Below are 22,762 nucleotides of genomic sequence, written 5' to 3' on the forward strand. Positions count from 1 at the left end.
GCTTGCATTTTTTGCAGATGTTCCAGTGTATCATCCCTGCTACCTTGTCATGCCTTTGTTTGTAGTCAGTCTGTGTGATCTTTTTACAACAGCAGATTAGGTGGTCCACGGTTTCATCTGCTTCTTTACAAAGGCAGCACTTGCTGCTTGTGGTTGATTTTTCTACTTTTGCTCTTATTGCATTTGTTCTTAGTGCCTGTTCTTGTGCAGCCAGTATTAAACCCTCTGTTTCTTTCTTCAAGTTGCCATTCTTAAGCCATTACCAGGTCTTGGTGATGTCTGATTTTCCACTTATATTGTGCAAATATTGACCATGCAGTGGCTTATTTCTCCATTTTTCTGCTCGGTCCTTGACTTGTTCTTTCTTGTAGGCCTGCTTTCTTTCATTGGTGTTGAATAGTTTCTCGTTATTGACCATTTGAAGTGCATCTTCTTCACTGCCCTTGATATATTCTTCAAGGCCTCTTTTCTCCTCCTCTACTGTTTGATGGACTTGCAGCATTCCTCTTCCACCTGAGCTGCGAGGGAGGTATAGCCTATCTACATCACTGCGGGGGTGCAGAGCATGATTTTCCTTGTCTTGCAATCTAGCGTCTCTAGCTCTGCCTGGGTCCAGTCTATTATTCCTGCAGTGTATCTGATAACAGGTATAGCCCAGGTGTTTATGGCGTGTATGGTGTTCCCACCATTGAGTTTGTACTTGAGGATTTTTCTAACTCTTCTGATGTATTCACTGCCAATTTTTCTTTTAACTTCAGTGTGTGCAATGTTATCAGCCTGGAGAATGCCCAAGTATTTGTAAGGTTCTTTCTCTTCCAGGTTCTTGATCTTGCTTCCATTGGGCAGTTCTATTCCTTCTGTTTTTCTTATGTTTCCTCTGTTCATTATTAATGCAGCACACTTGTCTAGTTCAAACTCCATTGCTATATCGCTACTGAATATACGGACAGTGTTTAGCAGTGATTCGATTTCTGACTGGGACTTTCCATACAACTTCAGGTCGTCCATGTACAGCAGATGGTTGATTTTACTTGATGTTTTAGATATTTAGTATCCGAGGCCTGTTTTGTTTAGTATTTGTGAAAGTGGGGTCATGGCGATTACAAAAAACAGAGGGGATAGTGAGTCCCCTTGGAAAATGCCTCTTCTAATGCTAACCTGTCCAAGTGCCTCGCCATTGATTGTTAACTGTGTACTCCACATGCTCATTGCTTTTTTTATAAATATCTGAATGTTTTTGCTGACACCAGTGGTTTCTAAACATTTTAGTATCCATGTGTGAGGCAATGAGTCAAAGGCTTTCTTGTAGTCAATCCATGCAAAACTTAGATTTGTTTTTCTTCTCTTGCAGTTTTCTAAAATCATTTTGTCAATCAGCAGCTGGTCTTTTGTGCCTCTGGAGTTCGGGCAATTTCCTTTCTGTTCAACTGGAAGCTGTTTGTTAGTTAATAAGTGTTGCATCACTTCATCTGCTATTATTCCAGTTAATAATTTGAACATGGTTGGCAGGCAGGTTATCAGTCTATTATCGGACTCCAGCACCTGGCACAGTCCTTGTTGAGCCCGGGCGACAACCAATCCGGTATAGATTTATTAAAGTTGCGTCTCACCCTATTGCTGATGGGAGAGGCACTCTTTGTCTGGCTCCTCTGGTGAGACCTGTCCAGTATGGTTGGACCTCTGGCATAGCTCTCACCTTCCTCAGAGCACACAAGCCCCACAACCACGCCAAGGTAGTGCCTCACTGGGGGTTATTATTATTATTATTATTACATGTATATGCCGCTCTTCCTCCAAGGAGCCCAGAGTGGGGTACTACATAGTTAGGTTTCTCCTCACAACAACCCTATGAAGTATGTTAGGCTGAGAGAGAAGTGACTGTCCCAGAGTCACCCAGCTAGTTTCATGGCTGAATGGGGATTTGAACTCGGGTCTCCCGGGTCCTAGTACAGCACTCTAACCACTACACCATGCTGGCTTATGAAAGGCAGATTCACTTAGGGAGGAAGGTTTGGCACATAAGAGTTCAAGAATGAGAAGACAAGCAGTTTGGCTACGTTAAGATATTGAATAAGTGCTGCAAATGTCATAGAGGATATCATGTGTACAATGCAGCTTGTGACCTCAACATTCAGCTCAAGTTCTTCCTTACTGTCTCCAATGTGTTCCTGGCATTTGTCTCAGCAGGAGGGCTGAAATGAGAAAGCAAGCAAGCAACGGACGAGATTTTAATTGCAATTATTCCCCACTATTCTGCCTTCTGCTTCATTTGGCTGCAGTGAGGAGAGGCTTCTCAACCGGGGGGGGGGGGGAGGAAGCAACTCAGGTGGAACAGAAGGAGAAGGTCCAGCTGCAGATGAGCAGAGCGTCTGGCTCAGAAGGCCGTGGAACTCTGGGGCGTCGCATGGACCAAAACATCTTGGAAGGCATAATTCGGTGTGGGGTCTGGTGTGCCAGCAGCAGCATCACGGGACGCTGTTCTATGGTACCGCATCAGAACATCAGCCTAGCACTCTGACAGGCTGGAGGAGCATCCCAGGGTCCGCTCTTCCCCAGCTCCACCACCGGAGTTCCTTTTTGCTGGAGACTGAACCTGGCACCTACCTTTGCTGTGAGAAGCAGGTGCTCTGCCGCGCCCCTGGAATCTCCTGCCCTGATGCTCCCCCCCCCATGGCCCACCATTCTCTGCATCTGTCATGTGACCCCAGGGAGGGACTGGGTTGGGCTGTCCATGTACATTGAGTGGCTTGTGAGGAATGGGCTCTTCAATAAGTGGCAAAAGACCTGGACAGAGGCTCATACATTGGGTGAAATATTCGTCCGTCAGAACCACAGTTCTGACCGCCATAGCTTTATAGATGGCCTCCATGTGTATGTTCCTACCTGTAGACTTACATCAACATCACAGTTCCTGCAGCATCCGGTGGGTGGGCACGAGGGAGACAGGCTGTGGCCCTTGAGCACTGAGATGCCCCTCCCAGTGGCCAGTCCCGTTTATCACCCATTGCGCAGAGAAAAGCACTTCAAGGAAAGCTCTGGCAATCTGGAGGTCGTCTGGGTGGTGGGTCTCACTGCTGCACTCCTCCTGCTGCATTCGTTTTTGTGAGTCAGACCCAGGACTCCCAACTGTGGGTCCTCAGACGTTGCTAGACTACAACTCCCATCATCCCAGCGTGGTGTAGTGGTTAGAGTGCTGGACTAAGACTGGGGAGACCTGAGTTCAAATCCCCATTCAGCCATGATATTTGTTGGGTGACTCTGGGCCAGTCACTTCTCTCTCAGCCTAACCTACTTCACTGGGTTGTTGTGAGGAGAAACTCAAGTATGTAGTACACCGCTCTGGGCTCCTTGGAGGAAGAGCGGGATATAAATGTAACCATCATCATCATCATCATCATCCCCAGCCACAATGGCCTGGGGGTGATGGGAGCTGTACTCCAGCAACACATTTTGGGAAGCCCTAGCTCAGAGGACTGTCTGGGGTTGAAGGGGCTTCATTCTTTCATTTGCGACTGTCATCTTTTGGCCTTCGGTTAGCGACTTTGGTTTTCTTAGGCAAGAATAAATAAATACATGTTTAAATAAATAAATAAACTGTTGAAATCATTTTTAATTTTTTTTAAAGAGGTAACGTCACAGAACTGAGGCTGCATCATTTCCTAGAGAGTAACCCCCACGAACACAATAGCTGGCTGGCTTCACTCAGTGTCTCAGTTGCACTTCACAGGGAGTAACAGTAGAAGTCTACAGAACTATTCCATTTCAGCAGGACTTCCCCTACTACATTTAGTCAGGCTGTCAGCCAAGGGGACTTTAACATAATATCAAGAACTATCCTGACGAAGTGCTTCATGGGCTGCTTGTCAAAAACTTGCAATTCAAAAACAGGGAAGGAGAAGCTGAGTTTGGGTAATTTGCTTGTAAACCCTCCCCCCCCCCACCCGTCTCATGCCAGTTGCAATTAAGATGTGCTAAGAGGAGCTGCCGGCCTCTTCCACTGTGCTAGCTGTGGAGGAAACCGGGGAAAGCACTCCGACAAATGATCAAAAGCAGCCCATCTCTCCTTTGTATTAGCCAGGAGAAGAAATTGCAGCTAATCCGGGTGAGTGAGCAGCCCAGTAATTGTGCCAGGTGGGAGTCACAGCACAGCACTGCCCAGTTCCTGGGATTAATTGGAAGGGCTGTCCCTTTGGTGGCGCTCCTGCGCAGCTTCTGCGGCTCATCGCTATGAGAGCCATGCAAGAGAATTTCTCACGGCTAATCATTAGCAGCAGCCGGGTGTGCAATTTGGATCTCTGCCTCGGGCACCAGACCGACCTGAATCCTGGCCCTGACACAGCCAGCGCTCCTCATGATCTCTCCCTCAGTGGGTGCCCCTGATCTGAGCAAACCGCGGTGCTCCCACCCAACCTGCTGTGAGATCAGGGCAAGCAGGACTTCTTCCATTGGGTCAGGACTAAACAGCAATGGATGAAATAGAGAGGCAGAGATGGAAGGCGGCAGCAGCAGCCACAATATTGGCTATCCTAGGGGTGGCTGGCGTGCGGCTCTCCAGATGCTAAGAACATAACATAAGAACATAAGAACAGCCCTGCTGGATCAGGCCCAAGGAGGCCCATCTAGTCCAGCATCCTGTTTCGCACAGTGGCCCACCAGATGCCGCTGGAAGCCACATGCAGGAGTTGAGGGAATGCCCTCTCTCCTGCCATTGCTCCCCTGCAACTGGTACTCAGAGGCACACCCTTGAGGCTGGAGGTGGCCCACAGCCCTCTGACTAGTAGCCATTGATAGACCTCTCCTCCATGAGGTCATCCAAACCCCTCTTAAAGCCATCCAGGTTGTTGGCCGTCACCACATCCTGTGGCAGAGAGTTCCACAAGTGGATCACACATTGTGTGAAAAAGTACTTCCGTTTGTTGGTCCTAGACCTCCTGGCAATCAATTTCATGGAGTGACCCCTGGTTCTAGTGTTGTGTGAGAGGGAAAAGAATCTCTCTCTCTCCACTTTCTCCACACCATGCATGATTTTATAGACCTCTATCATGTCTCCCTGCAGTCATCTTTTTCCTAAACTAAAAAGCCCCAGGTGTTGTAGTCTTGCCTCATAAGAAAGCTGCTCTAGGCCCCTGATCATCTTGGTTGCCCTCTTCTGCACCTTCTCCAGTTCAACAATGTCCTTTTTAAGATGTGGTGACCAGAACTGTACGCAGTACTCCAAGTGTGGTCGCACCATAGTTTTGTATAAGGGCATTATAATGTTAGCCGTTTTATTTTCAATCCCCTTCCTAATGATCCCTAGCATGGAATTGGCCTTTTTCACAGCTGCTGCACATTGAATAGACACTTTCAACGAGCTGTCAACCACAACCCCAAGATCCCTTTCCTGGTCCGTCACCGACAGCTGAGATCCCATCAGCATATACTTGAAGTTGGGGTTTTTCTTCCCAATGTGCATCACTTTACACTTGCTAACATTGAACCACATTTGCCATTTTGTCGCCCACTCCCCCAGGTTGGAGAGATCCTTTTGGAGCTGCTCACAATCCATTTTGGATTTCACTACCTGAAAGAGTTTGGTATCATCTGCAAATTTGGCCACCTCGCTGCTTACCCCAACTTCTAGATCATTTATGAATAAAGTAAAAAGCACCGGCCCCAGTACAGATCCCTGGGGGACCCCACTTCTTACTTCCCTCCATTGTGAGAACTCTCCATTTATACCTACCCTCTGTTTCCTATCTTTCAACCAGTTAGCAATCCACACATGTACTTGTCCCTTTATCCCATGACTGCTAAGTTTCCTCAGGAGTCTTTGATGAGGAACTCTGTCAAAAGCTTTTTGGAAGTCCAGGTAGACTATGTCAACTGGATCACCTTGATCCACACATTTGTTGACACTCTCAAAGAACTCCAAAAGGTTTGTGAGGCAAGATTTACCTTTGCGGAAGCCATGCTGGCTCACTCCCAGCAGGGCCTGTTCTTCTAGGTGTTTTACAATTTGATCCTTGAGGATGCTTTCCATCAATTTGCCTGGAATGGACGTTAGGCTAACCGGCCTGTAATTTCCCGGATCGCCCCTGGATCCCTTTTTGAAAATTGGTGTTACATTTGCTGCTCTCCAGTCTGGTACAGAGCCCGATTTCAGGGATAAGTTAAATATTTTAGCAAGGAGGTCGGCCCATGTTGATGGGCCTCAGCTCCCATCATTTCTGGCTATTGGCCCCCATGGCCAGGGATGATGGGAGTTGTAGTCCAACCTCCAGAGAGCCTCAGGCTGGCTCCTCCTGCTGGGTTACCTAACCCCACATCTTTATTTCTTTTGTAAAGGGAGGTACAAGAGGCCCCACCTCTCTGTGGACAGCAACACAACGTCTGGCCCTGCCTCCTCTTTCAAGGCAGGGGCAGGGATGAGCCAGGAGAAATACCTTCTGCACATGTTCAGAAACCCTCTGCTTTGGCAGCACTCGCTCGCCATGAAGCACTGCAGACTTAGAGTGGGCGGCGCTGCCCCCGAGCACCACTGACTACAGGCACCCTGCTCCAGTGGTAAGGCGAAAGCACGGGGCGCCGTCCTTCGCTGAGATCCTCCTTCGGGGACGGAGCCCTGCTGCCGGTTCCAGTGGAGAGGAAGGACCCCTGTCGGGAGCTGCCTCGGGCTGTGCTGGCTGCCCACCGTGGGCGCCACGGGGGGGCCCGCAGCAGACCTCGCTCCCTTGGACGCCGCCGGGAAGCGGCTTGGCGACGCGCCCCGAGGCAGGCGAGCCCGGACGCGGCCAACATCTAGTGGGCATCCGGCAGCTGCCGGGCGGCCCCGCCTCTCCCCTAACGCCGCCCCGCCGCGCCTCCATAGGCGGAGAGGGGAGCGGCACGCCCCCTGCTTTGCATAGGTCTCGTCGTCACGCGGGGCCCGCTCCAATCCGCGACCGCGCGTCGGCGGGCGGAGACAGCGAAGGCGGGAGCCGCCGTCGGGCGAAGGGGCCGCTGCCTGGCGGGGCAGAAGCGGACCTGGAGCGCCCGCGCGGGGAGCCAGTCCGGAGGTCGGCGGCGAGTTGCTGCTGGCTGCCTCCTGCGCTGCGGGCGGCCGCGCTCCGCCTGGTGGCCCTTGCCCGCGGTGCGTCCCCGCGCCTGGAGCGCGTCGGGCAGAGGCGTCGGTCCCGTCAGCCTTCCTGGCTGCTTTTCCTCCTTCCTGGTCACTCCTCCGGCCGGGCAGGGACGGTGCCCGGGCTGCGAGCTCGGCGGCGCCTCGGAGGACCGCCGGCGCGCGCGGGAGGAGCGCTCCCCTGGGCCCGCCAGAGCCTCGCTCCGTATCCCGCGGTGGTGCCAAGTCGCCGGGGAGGGGAGGAAGGAGCGCCCCGCTGGCCCCTCGGCGCCCGGCTTGCTCCTCCCGGTCGGGCGTGGAAGCGCCGGTCCCAAAGGAAGGGCTTTTGCGCCGAGGACAGGCGCCGCCGGGCAGTGGTGCCGGCATTCCGGGAAAGGCTGCCAGCAGGGATTCCTCGGAAGTAAGTCGCCGCTGCGTTCACCAGGTGCGGGCGTCGGGCTCGGGGGCGAGTGTCGCGCCAAGCCTGAGGCTTCCGGCTCGGACCTTCCTCTGCCGGGAGGAGGCGTGTTGCAGCAGCCCCCCCTCTTCCGAGCGGAACCGCGGGAGCCGAAGAGCCGCTGGCTGGGCCGGGCTGCCCGAGGGGGATCCCTGGTCGGGAGAGCCCTGCCGGGGGGGAGGCATCCGGCCAGGGGGCAGCGAACGCGGGGCTCCCCACCCTGGGACCCGAGCAGCCGCCTGCCCTGCGTGGATCGCTCCCTCATGTTGCGCGTTCGCAAACTTGGGTCCCCAGAGATGTTGTTGGACTACAGCTCCCATCATCCCGCCAGCCTTGGCTGTTGTGGCTGGGGATGATGAGAGTTGTCGTCCAACAACATCTCTGGGGACTCCCAGGTTTCAGAAGCTGTGCTTGGCGAGAAAAGCCCTGCTGGAGACCAGGAGCATCTGGGCAGAGGGATCAGAGTCCAGGGCTGTCCAGACTAGCCCAGTGTCCTGTCTCCAGCAGGGGCTGCTTGCCGGACGGCAAAAGCAAAGCAGAGAGGCCGCCACCACAGCCTTTGCCCCTGGGCAAGTGCTCTCCAGTGGCCAGCTGCTTCTGAACCTGTTGAGCAACATCCCGCATGCTCCGGGTTTCAGTGGCATGCCATTGCTCTCATTGCCAGGAAGACATTGCGTGACAAGGTGCAAGGCTGGTCACCTGCCTCACCCTTGGGGTAGAACTGGAGGACCCCTGGGGAAGGGGGGCTGGGCTGCCGGTGACCTCTTCCCCACAGAGTGTGTCCGGAGTGGCTCTAGAGTCTCCCGGCCAGCAGGCCAGGGTCTTGTTGCAGCTGCTTCACTGGATGCTGCCAGCTCCCAGGACTGACCCTTGCAGGACGTGGTATCCCTCGCGCAGTTAGGAGCATCGTAACAAGGTTGGAGGGGCCCCCCCAGGACAGGAAGTGAAGATGGGCCCCTGAGCCCCATTCCGCCGCCACCTCCCCACCCCATCTTTGCTGCGGAAGAATGATACTGTGGGGACATGGTGTAAACCAAAGGTCTTGGGCATGCCCTGACTCTTGCTATTCTGCAGATAATATCATACACTCCCTTAGGAGCCAGCAGCTTGCCGATGGGTCAGGGAAGAGGGGAAAGGGAAGAGCCAGCCGTTTGGCAGCCGGTGGTCCCCCTGCAGGGCCCCAGGGACATCTGTACCCCCTTGTTCGGTTGTTGCTACATCCCCGAGAAGCGTGTGGCTCCTTGGTCTTCAGTTTCCACCTTGGAGGCCATCCATTAGGGCAGACACTGAGAGCAGCTTGGTGGTGTGGCCCTCTGCCGGGGGCTGGCACACGTCTCCCACTGGTAATTTTGCCTCTGGTATTCTTTACTCAGGGGCACCAACCCTGGGTAAGACAATGCTGGAATAAAAACCCCATCGCCCCCAGCCACAGTGGCCAAACACCAGGGGCATCTGGGGTCCTGAGGTTGGGGAGCCCTGCTTACCTTAGCAATAGTAATAGCACTTACATTTATATACTGCTCTATAGCTGGAAGCTCTCTAAGCGGTTTACAGTGATTTAGCATATTGCCCCCCAACATTCTGGGTACTCATTTTACCGACCTCGGAAGGATGGAAGGCTGAGTCAACCTTGAGCCCCTGGTCAGGATCAAACTTGTAACCTTCTGGTTACAGGGCGGCAGTTTTACCACTGCGCCACTTTCAAGGATGCCCTGCGCTCAAGGTTGCCCCAGTGTATGTAGCTCCTCCAGCCATGTCCCTGACTTCTCCAGTGGGGTCCTTCTTTGCATATCACCCTCGACTGGGTAAGGCCTTTTCAGCTGTGGCTGCTATTCCACACACCCCCCCCCCGTATGCTTTCCTGGGGCGGGGTGTCTTGGGATCTAAGAGCCCCTGGGCTTAATGCTGCTGCTGCTTTCATAGGGTTTGGCCTTTGAGTGGTTTTTTTGGGTTCTCTCTGTGTGTGTGTGTGTGTGTGTGTGTGTACTTAGATCTTCATGCTGATTGCCTGGGGCACCTTTTAGTTGAAAACGACACTCACAGGTTTACAAATCAATAAATCAGTAGCATCTTTCATCATTTGGCTTCAGAGATACTTGTGGCCCCCGAAGGCAGCATCTTGAATGCACATTTTAAAGTGGGGCCTTGTTAAACAGGGAGAGAGGAGCAAGTCCTAATGAGTCTTCCCTCGGCATTGTGGAGCTTTATGGGAGGAGAGCTGGTCTTGTGGTAGCAAGCTTGAATTGTCCCCTTGGCTAAGCAGGGTCCACCTTGGATTGCATTTGAATCAGAGAATACTTGTGAGCGTATGGTAAAAGGCACTCCTGACCACAGCCTCAACCTGAGGCACCAGGGAGAGACCTGGGGCCAGAAGCACTCCCAAGCTACAAATCTGTTCTTTCTGGGGGAGTAGAACCTCATCCAGAACAGCAAGTAATATCCCATCTTGCAGATTATGACCCCCAACAATGAGAACCTCCATCTTGCTTGGATTCAGTCTCGGTATTATTCCTCATCCAGCCCATTACTGCCTGTAGGCAGGCATTTAAGGGGCCAATGCCATTTCCTGATGTTGATGACAAGGAGAAATAGATTTGGGTGTCATCAACATATTGATAACACCCAGTACCAAACCTCACTCAGTGGTTTCATGTAGATGTTAAAAAGCATTGGTGACAGAATGGAGCCCCAAGGGACTCCATATAATAGCTCTTGCTTTGAAGAGCAACTGTCACCAAGCTCCACCATCTGAAACCTTCCTGAGACATAGGAGCGAAAACACTGTAAAGCAGTGCCTCCTATCCCCAAATGCCTCAGGCGATCCAGAAGGATACCATGGTCAATGGTATCGAAAGCCACTGAGAGATCCAAAAGAAGTATCAGAATCACACTTCCTCTGTCAATTCTCTGGCGAAGGTCATCTATCAGGCTGACCAAGGCCATCTCAACCCCATAACCTGCTCTAAAGCCAGTTTTACATGGGTCTAGATAATCCGTTTCCTCCAAGACTGCTTGGAGCTGGTCAGCCACCATCCTTTCAATCATCTTACCCAACCAAGAGAGATTGGAGACTGGCCTGTAATTATCCATCACCAAGGGATCCAAAGTGGGCTTTTTAAGAAGAGGTCTAACCACCGCCTCCTTCAGACAAGATGGCATCTTGCCCCCCCTTAGTGAGGAATTAATTATATCAACCAGGCCAGCTCCAACAACAACCTCCCAGCAAGACAGAATCAACAGAATTGGCAAACAGGTTTGTGGATAACAACCTAATTAGGAATGAAGTTCTTCTCCTTTCATAAACCAGGAAGCTCAGTCCTCTTCAGGTTAGACTCCTGCTTTGTGAGTCTTGATAGCCTAATACTAATAGGCCAGGTTCCCAGTCTGTGGTCCCCACACGTTGCTGGATTACAGCTCCCGTCCTCCTCAGCCACAGTGGCCAATGGGAGATGATGCAATGGGAGATGATGCAATGGGAGATGACCTTGGAGCCAAGGTTTGGAGCCCTTGATCTAGCAGTACTACCGTCTGTAGTCCCCAGCCACTTCCTGTACAAAAGGCTGAAGACCATTGTTACTGGAGGATTTGGGGTTTTGAAATCCAACATCATCTAGGTCTTCTAGGACCCATAGATGGGAACTCTCAAGGAAGAGAGAGCAGTTTCCCTTTGGCTTTTCTGGTTGGCTTCATGTATATGTTGTGCTGATTCTTGACCAGTGTCTTCTGGTTGGGAGTGGATCATTCACACATTCTGATGGAGTCCTGCCTTCATTTGATTGGATTTGTGTTCTGCATGACATGATTTGTGTTCTGCATGACATGATTTGTGTTCTGCATGACATCTTAACGTATCTACTGCAGTCTAAGAACAGCCCTGCTGGGCCAGGCCCAAGGTCTATCAGGTCCAGCATCCTGTTTTCCACAGTGGCCCACCAGATGCCTCCGGGAAGCCCACAGGCAAGAGGTGAGGGCATAAGCCCCCTCACCTGCTGTTGCTTGCCTGCAACTGGTATTTAGAGGCATCCTGCCTCTGCAGCTAGAGGTAGCCTCACAGCCACCAGACTAGTAGCCATTGATAGATCTGTCCACCATGAATTTGTCTAAGCCCCTTGTAAAGCCATCCAAGCTAGTGACCATCGCCACATCCCATGGCAGATAATTCCATAGATTAATGATGCGCTGTGTGAAAAAGTACTTCCTTTTATTGGTCCTAAACAGTGTTCCCTGTAAGATGGCTTCCCAGATGTTGACTACAACTCCCAGAATCCCCAGCTGCAATAGCCTTTGGCTGGGGATTATGGGAGTTGTAGTCAACAACATCTGGTAATCCCTCTTACAGGGAACACTGGTCCTAAATTTCCCGACCTTCAGTTTCATGGGATGACCCCTGGTTCTAGAGTTGTGAGAGAGGGAGAAAAATACAGTCTCTTATATTTGAGTTTTTTGGTTCACTCACTAATATATGTATCTGTGCATATATAGATAGATGCACACGCACACATGCATGCATACATCTCTCTGTACTCTCAGTCTGTGTATACCACACCTGCTTTGTACATCTGACAAAATGGGCTCATGAAAGCTAATACCATCATAAACTTGTTATTTCAGGAGCCATTTGACTCCTGTTGTTCTTAATTTATTTTCTCAATCAGTTTTGATGCATTATTTGACAGCTGCCCTGTAAGGCCAGCTAGAAGAACCATGATCCTCCTGTATTTCTGATTTGGAGGCGGAGGCCACCTATTGAGTTTTGGCTAAGGTGAGATCTGAACTGCAGAGCAAGCCTTCCAGCTCTGGCTCATAGCCATTCCACTGAACCAATTCTTGAGATTCTGGGTGCTACTTTATCCTGGCAGGACAGAAGGCAGATACACCCGCTTGGTGGCTTCTGCTGCCTTTTTGTGAAGGCAGTGAAGCTGCCTCCAGCTGTTCAAAATCAAAAGTTTTGCACCTGTTAAGGGCCGCTCTTTGCTCGGCTAAAGTTCACCTTTCTATGTAAGTGTTGCTGCTGCTGCTAAAGGAGCTGTTAATGTGTCTCCTTAAATTGTTACTTAGGTAATAGGCAGATCCTTGCTCCCAAGGAGACTATAGTTCAACAAAGGCAATGGGAGAAAGAGAATGAATGTGGGCATTAAAAGAACAACACTATGTTTCTGCTGGTTATAATCAATGAAACTCTAAACAGCGGAGGCTGAGAGAATTAAGAGAACGCCGCCTTCGCCATGAGCCCCACTGCCCATTGAGATCAACTGGAGAGGTCCGTCTGCAGTTGCCACCGGCTCATCTGATGGCCACTCAGGGATGAGCCTTCTCTTTTGCTGCCTGGAGACTCTGGAATGCGCTCCCTGCTGAAATAAGAGCCTCCCCATATCTGACAGCTTTTTAGAAGTTTTTCAAGACAATTTTAAGATCCAAAGCCGAATAAATACATACAAAAAGAAATGAATCCATACCATAATAATTCAACTATCGTTATATATAAAAGCTTTAGGACCAGTGTTCCCTCTAATTGTTTTTCCTCTTTGCGGAAGGAGTTTTGTTCTGGGCAGCAACATCAAGGCATTGTGTGTGTGTGTGTGTGTGTGTGTGTGTGTGTGTGTGCATTCAGAGCGGGGCCTTCCTGATTCAACCTGAGTGGGATCTGAAATTAACTAGGTGGACATCAAAAAATACTTGTGTGCACATGCCTTAGAGGAAACACTGTTCAAGTTGCATTTATTCACCCAAGCTTTTAACCTAGGAAATGTGTGGTTTTAAGTTGTTTTAATATTTTAATTTTGTTTTAAGTTATAAACCACCCAGAGACATATGTTTGGGGCGGTATACAGATATAGTAAATAAGTAAATGTTGTGATGTATACTTAAACATTTGCTTGGTTCAATTTGGGAATGAGAATTGAGGGGGATCAGCAAAAAGCTGTGCAAAAAAGCTGTGTCTCTACACCATGCGGCAGTTCCAGGGACAGTGAAGGAGGTTTATAGAGTTGTGACGGAGAGCAGGAGACCCTCAGCTGGTTGAGGATGGCAGAGCTGGAGGTCACGGGCAGAGATACGGCACTTTACATAATAACATAAGCAGAGGCAAGTCTGTGCCTCAAGGAAATTGCCGTCTAAATATAGACTCGGAGGGTGAGGAGCAAGAGCAGCAAAACTGGATGCGATTGGTCTCTCTTTCAGAAAATAAAAGTGTTTAAAAAGCAATCCTTTAAAATGCTTTGCTGTCTCGGCTTCCAGAAAGCTTAACCCACCTTGAGGAAATTAGCCCATTCAGGAAGAGAGTTCTCCCTGGGCCATTTCGTTTCTCTGAACGAGTGCAAAGGCCTCGGACAGGACTGAGCCTGCGGGCGATGACCACACAGCGACGATAAGGCAGCTTCGTGTTCTTAGGCCAGGCGTTGGGCGATGCTGGACGTAGCTGGAATGTCCGGCTGTATTTTGAGTGAACGCTGGCTTTCTCTTTTCAAAGGATATTGTGTGTGTTATTGCCGTGTGTGTGCGCAGGAAGAGGAAATTGGCGGGGAGGGAGGTTGAGGAATGCTGCCAAGGGATGGGTTGCGGTGCCAAAGGCAAGGTCCTCCTTAGCGGATCTGTCCCACTTCTAGGGCCAGCCTGATCTTTTTGTGTGGGTGACTGAATGTAACATGCAAAGGATACATCCCCATACTTCAAAGTTACCCAAACAAAGGCATACACTGCATTTGTCCCTATTGATCACAGTCAGCCTGCTTTCTAGACGGGGTCAGCAGTCCAACTCTTGCGACTTTATTTTTTGCCCCTGTTGGGCATGCCCCTTTTAACATTTCTAGAGTGCCTAGTTAGCATTACAGTATTGCTCTCCAGGGCTCTAGGAGTTCTATTTTGGAGCAGGGAATGGGTACATTTCATCCTTGGTACACATGTGTGGCGCAGGAACACAGAGATGCCATGTGGCACACAGCCTGCTAGTTCCCACATCGCAGCTGCTGAGTATATTTTGAACTGTTGATAATCTATTTGTAGGGCGATCATGTTTTTCTAGCATATCATTAACCAGAAGTGTACCAGCGTCATGGCTCTTAAATCAATGAGAGGCTGGCAATGGCAGAGTTCATGAATAAAGCTTATATATGTATTTATGTCCGTCTGTCTGTGTGTAAACGGCTTTGGGAACTTTCCTTGAAAAGTGGTATATAAATATTTGTGGCATTCCTATTGGTTATAAAGTGCAGCAGGCAGGCAAGAGCTTTCGGCAGTGTGAGGTTGGTAGTAAATGGGGGTCTCTGGCAGTGCTCCCTGACGAGAGGATTGGGACGCTACAAGCATGTCCTGCTCTCACTTATGAAACGTTGGAGCAAATGCTGCATCAAATGTCCATCAGTCGTTACTCACCGCTTAAGAAAGCGTATGGATTTCAGTCTGCAGATGAATGTTCCCATGTTGTTGGCATTCCAGAGGATGGCTTCTTTGGGGGACAGGTGGCTTTGCAGCCCTGCTGGGGGTGGACAGAGCTGAACATGCAGAGGGTCCAAAGCGGCTGACCACTAAAAAGACGCCGGGCAGAGCATCCAGGTTGGTCTTAGCCTTGGAAGTATGATTTGCTCATGCAAGAGGGGGAGGGGTAATTTCTCCCAGGTTGAGGGTGCCTCAGGGACAGTTTGGCAGAGGGGCATCATGGCAGCAAAGGGGGAGGGCAGATGGGTGAAGTCTCCCCTTCTCCTCCTCCTCCCGCCTTACCTGAATAAGAACATAAGAACAGCCCTGCTGGATCAGGCCCAAGGAGGCCCATCCAGTCCAGATGCCGCTGGAAGCCTACAGGCGGGAGTTGAAAGGGGCATGCCCTCTCTCCTGCTGTTACTCTCCTGCAACTGGTACCACTCAGAGGGCATACCTCTGTGAGGACAGCATTAGTCTAGAAGATGCTGCCCACAGGGTTCAGTTAGTGATCCCCCCCCCACTTCAAAACACAAGTTATCTAAAGGAAGAAGATCCTCCTTTTAATTTTTTGCTTTAACTGGGGTAAAATTTAGGAAACTGGTTTTTGGTTCCATTTAATCACGGCCCCGGCTCTCGTAAGTTAACTCCTGCCCAAAGGCAGTAGCCTCTCATCCTATGAATATAGTGGGTGTTTATATGCCACTTTTCAACAAAAGTTCCCAAAGTGGCAGGTGGCGGGGGGGGGGCGGCTCCCTGGCTCCAAAGGGCTCACAGTCTAAAAAATAAACTTAAGCCACTGGAGGGATGCTGTGCTGGGGATGGATAGGGCCAGCTGCTCTCCCCTTGCTAAATATCAGAGAATTGCCATTTCAGAAGTGCCTCTTTGCTCAGTTAGCAGGGCGGGGGCTGCTCTAACGGGCCGTGTGTGTGTGTGTATGCGTGTGCGCGCCAAAGGAGGCTGCTCAGGTGGTTCCTCTCTTCCTATCTCCCCGCCCTGCCTGAGAGCCATGCTGCCTGCAAGTTGACTACTCATCAGGTAGGGTTGTGTGGTGATTGGCACAGTTCTACCTGCTGAGCGGCCAGCCTGCAGGCGGCAAGTTGGGAGAGGGAGGAGCATCCCGAGCTGCTTCCGGGAAGCAGAGGGGGCCACGCTTCCTCCCCCCCCCCCGGCCGACCCCCAGTGCTTGTTAGGACAAGCCGCTATTGCAGAGAGGTCTCACTTCTGTATCTTAAAGGGTGATGGCGGCTTCTTCATATCTATTTCAACTTGACAGGTCTTAGTAATACCCCTTTGTAGCGCTGTGCTTGAGAATCCAGAGTTTGGTGATTATAGGGCCCTGTCCCCCTTGGAAGTCGTCTTTCCCATGGCTGAACATTGGTGCTTGGATGTCTGTCTTCAGCAGTTCTGTGAAGCTTGTGACCAGCAGCCCTCACCCCAGTCCTCATCTGGTGGCCCTGCAGGACCGTCCCATCCCCGCTGCCCTTGCTGCCTGCCTGGTCAAGCACTTGGCAGACCACGAGGGAGGGCTGGTGGGCAGCTTTCAACTTGATGGGCTGCCCGAGCCTGGTGAGGCGATTGCTGGCTCTGCTTGTGGCCGGGTTGGAGGACCTGGTGGCACCATCTGTTGTCTTGGGAGAAGAGCTCTGAATGCCAGCCTCCCATTGGTACAGCACAGTGGTGCCAGTTTTTCTGGCGAGTTGGCTGCAAGCAGAGTCCAAAAGATGAGCTAATGCTGCCATTGGGCTGGACGTTGGCCTTGCCTTTGTGCCTTGGGTTGGGGGGCTTTAGCTTTTAGGCTTCCTTGGAGCTGGAAAGCTGGCAGGAGAGGCAAGGGCATCGGCCTTACTCTGCGACTTCTGTGGGGGGCTCAAGCCCTTGTTGCCTGGGCTCATGTGCTCCAGGTTGCTTACTTGCTGCAGTTCAGCATGCAGGTCAAAGACTGGAGTGAGTGAACTGGGCCAAGGGCCAAGCCTATCAAAGTGGGGATTCTCTTATGTTCAGCAGGGGGAGAGCAACTGTCCCTAGCCAGTCCCAGCACGGAATCCTTCCAGAGGTTGTTGCTGGTCCCTACCTTCTTGTTTCTTTTTGGACTGGGAGCCATCTTTTATTTGTTTAATATTATTTTTCTATGTAAATCACTTCAAGAACATTTGTCGAAAAGTGGTGTATAACTATTCTTAGTGGTAGTAAGAAGCCCCAGGCAAGACCAGGAGGTCTTGATTCCTCCTAATTGCAAGCCTTTTCAAAGTGCTTTGCAAACATTATTTTGTGCTGATTGGGTCAGTATTTTTAGCCCAGTTTTGCAGATAGGAGCTGGGGCCTGAAGCCCAGAGTGAGTGACTTGTCTGAGGGTACCCTGTAAGTTTGTGGCAGAGCTGAAATTCCCGATCTTCTCCTTGTCATCCCTGGGTAAATAATCACATGAAAATTGGCAGGGCTGGTCTTGCTGGCAAATAGAGTTCATGGATCGCTACTGCAATAACTCTGCTTCCAATTCTCAGATTCCAGTAGCAATGCATTGCATGGGCACTGGGGCCTCATTCTGAACACGGGGAATGGTGGTACCTGCTCAGCCCTCTTCTCCCTTGAGGTTCTGTGAGCCCACACACGGTCAGACCCACCTTAGTAGTGTCAAGAGCTAGTGGCTTGCTTTTTTATAATAGTGGGTGAGTGGGGAGAAGAAATGAACATGGAATACTGAGATAGCCAGGACATTGGATTCTGCAGCACCAACTTCTGAGCTTCTCTGGGGCTTGCGTGCATCTCAGCATTCACAATGGTTTGCATGGCAAGTTATCCTAGGAGGTTCCCCTCTGGCCCTACGGGACAATTTGCAATCCTCCTGGAAATGGGCAGTCTGGAATAAAGTAGTGCTACTGGGCTTTTCCCTGCCCCTCCTACTTGCTGTGGGCTGTGACAAGGCAAAAATGGCCATCAAACAGAGGATTTTGGACACTGAGCGCCAGGCTGACCTCGGCAGGGCACCAGGCTTCCAGTCATAGGGACATAGGAAGCTGCCACATACTGAGTCAAACTCTTGGTCCATCTAGTTCAGTATTGTCTTCCCAGACTGGCAGCGGCTTCTCCAAGGTTGCAGGCAGGAATCTCTCCCAGCCCTATCTCGTTGGAGATGCTGCCAGGGAGGGAACTTGGAACCTTAGATGCTCTTCCCAGAGCGGCTCCATCCCCTGAGGGGAAGATCTTCCAGTGCTCACACTTCTAGTCTCCCATTCATATGCAACCAGGGTAGACCCTGCTTAGCTAAGGGGACAAGTCATGCTTGCTACCACAAGACCAGCTCTCCTCTCCTGTCCTCACAAAGACTTAGATTCATCACCATATCTCCCCTGCGGCGTACTTGACACAGCTGGAAATCCCAAGCCACAGAAGGGGCTTTTCTCTTCCCCGTTGTCATGCTCTTCCCTCAGCAGTGCTGGAAGGCAAATACAGAAGGCTACCCGTCATGGAAAGACTCTGCCCCTGTGACGATGGAGAGGTAGAAGCCACAGAGCAGGTACTCCTCTCTTGCCCCTTCTGTAAGGGCAGTCGTGACAAGCTTATACTTCCACTGCTCCTCAAGCACCCGGGTGGCCATCCTAGTCAGGTTTACACCAGGATGCAGCTTTCGGATGAAGATCAGGCCTTCATGGAGAACACTGCCAGGTTCTGTGTGGCACTTTACAAGATCTGCTGGGCTCCGACTGCCAGTCCATAACCAAGTATTAGTCTTGTACTGATTTCAGCCAATGTCTGTTTTACTTGCCTGCTTTGGTCTCAGCTAGTTATCCTGTCCTACATATTTGTCACCCCTTCCTGTAGTTTAAATATTTTACATTTTATCCTCTCATAGACGGATGCATACAACTTTGAATACTCATAATTTTGCCTCTGTTCTCTCCCTATTTTAATGCACATAGGAAGCTGCCATATACTGAGTCAGACCCTTGGTCTATCTGGCAGCGGCTTCTCCAAGGTTGCAGGCAGGAGTCCCTCTCAGCCCTATCTTGGAGAAGCCAGGGAGGGAACTTGAAACCTTCTGCTCTTCCCAGAGCGGCTCCATCCCCTCAGGGGAATCTCTTGCAATGCTCACACTTCTAGTCTCCCTTTCATATGCAACCAGGGTGGACCCTGCTTAGCTAAGGGGACAGGTAATGCTTGCTACCACAAGACCAGCTCTCATCTCTCTCTCTTAACCATCACAGGCTCCTCCCCCTATCTGCATATGGAATCCCCACTGCCCAGTCACCATGGTGCTTCTGCTCACAAACTCTCGCGAGAGCTGCCACACGTGGGATTATCCACGGGTACGCCTTGGAGAATTATATAGATAGATGCTTCATAATCTGTCCTATCATAATGTATGTACTCTTAAATTACTGCTTCTCGCTATCTTATGCTGGTCTTGGACCATGATAAAGATGATTGATTGATTGCTCGGCGAGGTTGGAGTGCTGGGCTTCTGCAGGGCCTGAGATGCAGTGAGTCTTGCTGGGAGCCCCAACAGTTTTCTCAGTTTATTTCCATCTAGAATTGTATCCTGAGAGGAACTTTCAGTCTCTGACAGGGCTTTGAATTTTTTGAAAGGGAGGAAATGAAACCCATCTGCTTTCACGGCTGTGGCATTATTTTACACGATTGCCTCGTGACTCAGACGGAGGTCTCAGGTTTGATTAAGGCTCTTCCTGTGATATTTAATCTGTATTTGATCATTTACAAATCAAACACCAATGGGAGTGAGGAGGAGAGTGAGAATGCATTTGCCTGTGTGTTCCACCAAAGCCAGCCTAATAACATATCTCTGCTCAGTCATGCTCCTCCTGACTTCTGCGGAGAACTGGGAAGTTGGGGTTTTCTATGGACGCACCTATTTTCCATTGCAATAAATTGCATTTATGTCCCACACTTCTGCTAGGGCTGGCAGAGAAAGACCCTCATTTAAAAGGACTTGCTAAATCATGTTGGGCGTTTGAACTTCCTTCACTGAGGAAATGGAGAGGCTCATTCATCGTTGTATATTGTGAGTTGTACATGACACTTGGCCAGCTTGCGAAGATCAAGAGCGTGTCGATATCCAATCTTCTGTCTCAATATGGCAGCAGTGGAGTCTCTTGGCGTGGAGCTTTGGTGAAGCCGTTGCTGCAGGTGGCACATTGGCCCCAGTGTTGAGGGTTGCAGAGAGGGAGGTGGGAAAGTCTGACCTGTGGATCTCACCGGGAAAGTTTCCTGCAGGCACCCTGCAGAAATGAATAGGTGTTGCATAGATGCACTACAGCTTCTGCTTATTCAGCTGAGCTCACTCAGGAGAAGTTATCAGTGGATTGAACCCCATTTTCAGTAGTGGAAAGGCCCTCTTCACTTCTGTCCTTGACCCTATTCTTAGATTTTCTTAAAAATCAACCTTAGGAACATAGGAAGCTGCCTTCTACCAAGTCAGACCCTTGGTCCATCTAGCTCAGTATTGTCTATGCAGACTGGCAGTGGCTTCTCCAAAGATACAGGCAGGAGTCTCTCTCAGCCATATCTGGAGATGCCATGGAGGGACCTTGGAACCTTCTGCTTGTGCTGCTTCCAGAACAGCCCCATCCCCTAAGGAGGATAGCTCCCTGTGCTCACACACGTAGTCTCCCATTCAAATGCAAACCAGGGCAGACCCTGCTGGGCAAAGGGGGCAATTCATGCTTGCTACCCCAAGACCAGCTCTCCTCTTTTCTGCCACTCTACTGAGTAATGGATTTGGGAAGCAGCTTTCCTGGAGGCAAGTGTGGCTTACTTGGTAGGTTTATACACATTGACTGAATCCATTTGTAATTTCTGTGGTGCAGTCTTTTCTTCCTCTATTCTGATTATAGAGAATTTGGGTGTCAAGTTCGCATGCAGAATCCGCTCCAAGTCTTTCAGACAGGATTGCCAGCATTTGAACTGTCCCCTGCAGCTGTGCTTGCCAGCAAGTGAAAATCGGCAGGTGATCTAGCGCTTGTCTCCATGCAGTGAAAAGCTTCACCTATTACCCTTGGAGGTGGATTTTCCCTAGTTATTTGCCAACTGTTTTGACTCTTCCCCCCACTTCTCTTCTTGAAAGAAATGGACAAAGGTGGTGTTATGTAAGGGGAATGTATACTTGTGTCCTCTCTTGGTTTTCATAGTTTTGGAATTCTTTAGTGTGTGTGTTGTGTTTATAAAAATATGTCCCGCACAACAGACAAAATGGCGGACCAAAGAGGCATTGGAGCCCTCTTCCTGACTGTCGGATGCTGTCATGCCATCAGGCCACATGATGTCCTTGGACAGCTCCCTTCTCTTGTCTCCTTGAGCAAATTAGCAGTTTGTCCTAAGTGAAAAGCGTTGGAGGCTGCCCAAAATAAGCTCTGATGTATGATTCTGGAAGTCTTTTCTGAAAGGAATCTGATTGCTCAAACATTTGTCTGTCCCCATGGCTGAAAGAAATTAGGAAGGATATTCATCACGAAGAACTTAATGAACCATAGTTAATGAAATCATCTGAAGGAAACTTGAATGGTATTATTAAAACAGAAAATGTTCAATATCGCAAGATCATTCTGTTCCAAATTTCTCCTTGGCTAAAAGGTATGTGTCTACATTTTGAGTGATAGCTGCAGACTTCTGAATGCACTTGTGAATATGTTTGCTAGGTTTTGATTTTCTCAGATATTGACTGGTGGGAAAAGTGCCGGATCAGAAAGCTGTACACTTGACCTCGGAAGTCATATCCCCAAAAGCCCAGGTGGGGTGAATGAATGCAAATTGGGTCATGGAGGAACAGTTGAGATGGCCTGGCTTTCTGGGGGTGCACTTTGCAGTTTGCACCATTTTTTACATCCAGTCAGCTATTGGAGGATATTTAGATAGCCATGTGTGTTTTTGAGACTAGCTAGTGAACATCCAGGCTCGAAATGGTGAAGGTCCCTGTCTCACAACTCATTAGTGCTGCCAGTTGGGCGCTTTGGCATCATGGTTGCCCTGTGATTCTGTCTTCATCCTAAGGGAGGGTCCCACACAAGTCTGCATTGTATGAAGGACCTCTGGGACCACTGTCTCCTTCTGCAGAAAGCTGCCTGACTATTGAGGCCCTACCCTAGTCCGCCTTGCTGGCCAAAATATACATAGGATGCTACCTTCTAAATCAAACTATTGGTCCATCTAGCTCCGTACTGGCTACTCTGGCGGAGACTCTCTAGGTTTTCAAGAAGGTATGTCCTTCCTTACCTCACAGTGGCATCTGGGGGGGCCACTGTGTGAAACAGGATGCTGGACTAGATGGGCTCCCTTGAGCCTGATCCAGCAGGGCTGTTCTGATGTTCTTACCTGGGGATGCTGCCAGGAGCTGATCCTACTGGGACCTTCTGCATGCAAAGCAGATGCTCTTCCACTGAGCTACAGCCCCATCCCTCAGATGAAATGAGGGCTCTGAGACCCAGGAAAGGGCCTTCTTGGTTGTGGTGCCCTGACCACCTCCCCAGGGAAGCTCACCTGGCCTTGACTCCGTTATCTTTCATTGCTTCATCTTTTTATAGAGAGTGTATGTGTCTTGATTGACAGTTTTATTTGGCTATTTAACTCATCTGCTATGCTGCCTTATTTGTACTAGTGCTTTTGTTAAGCTGCTTTGTAAGAGTCTGCCTGAAAAGCGGTATCAAAATGTTGAAAACCTTAAAAAGGTAAACTTGACCCACTGGCCCATGACGTGGTGACAGCCAATAGCTTAGATTAGTCAAATTCATGGAGGAGGATGGGGAGGACGGGGCTTTCAGTGGCTATGAAGTGCGATGGTAAGATGAAACCTCCATGTTCA

The 22,762-nt window shown here is 50.2% G+C and overlaps 1 protein-coding gene across 2 annotated transcripts in view; it reads left to right on the forward strand.

The window, feature by feature from the left end:
• Positions 1-6,932: 6,932 nt before the first annotated feature.
• IL1RAP (interleukin 1 receptor accessory protein) overlaps positions 6,933-22,762 on the forward strand; it is a 99,667-nt gene continuing 83,837 nt past the window's right edge. For both annotated transcript variants that reach the window (XM_053307869.1, XM_053307871.1), the window contains exon 1: positions 6,933-7,499. The gene's annotated coding sequence lies outside the window, so the exon portion shown is untranslated. The remainder of the gene's footprint in view (positions 7,500-22,762) is intronic.

This window comes from Hemicordylus capensis, chromosome 3 (assembly GCF_027244095.1).
Source record: "Hemicordylus capensis ecotype Gifberg chromosome 3, rHemCap1.1.pri, whole genome shotgun sequence".
NCBI classification, from domain to species: Eukaryota; Metazoa; Chordata; class Lepidosauria; order Squamata; family Cordylidae; genus Hemicordylus; species Hemicordylus capensis.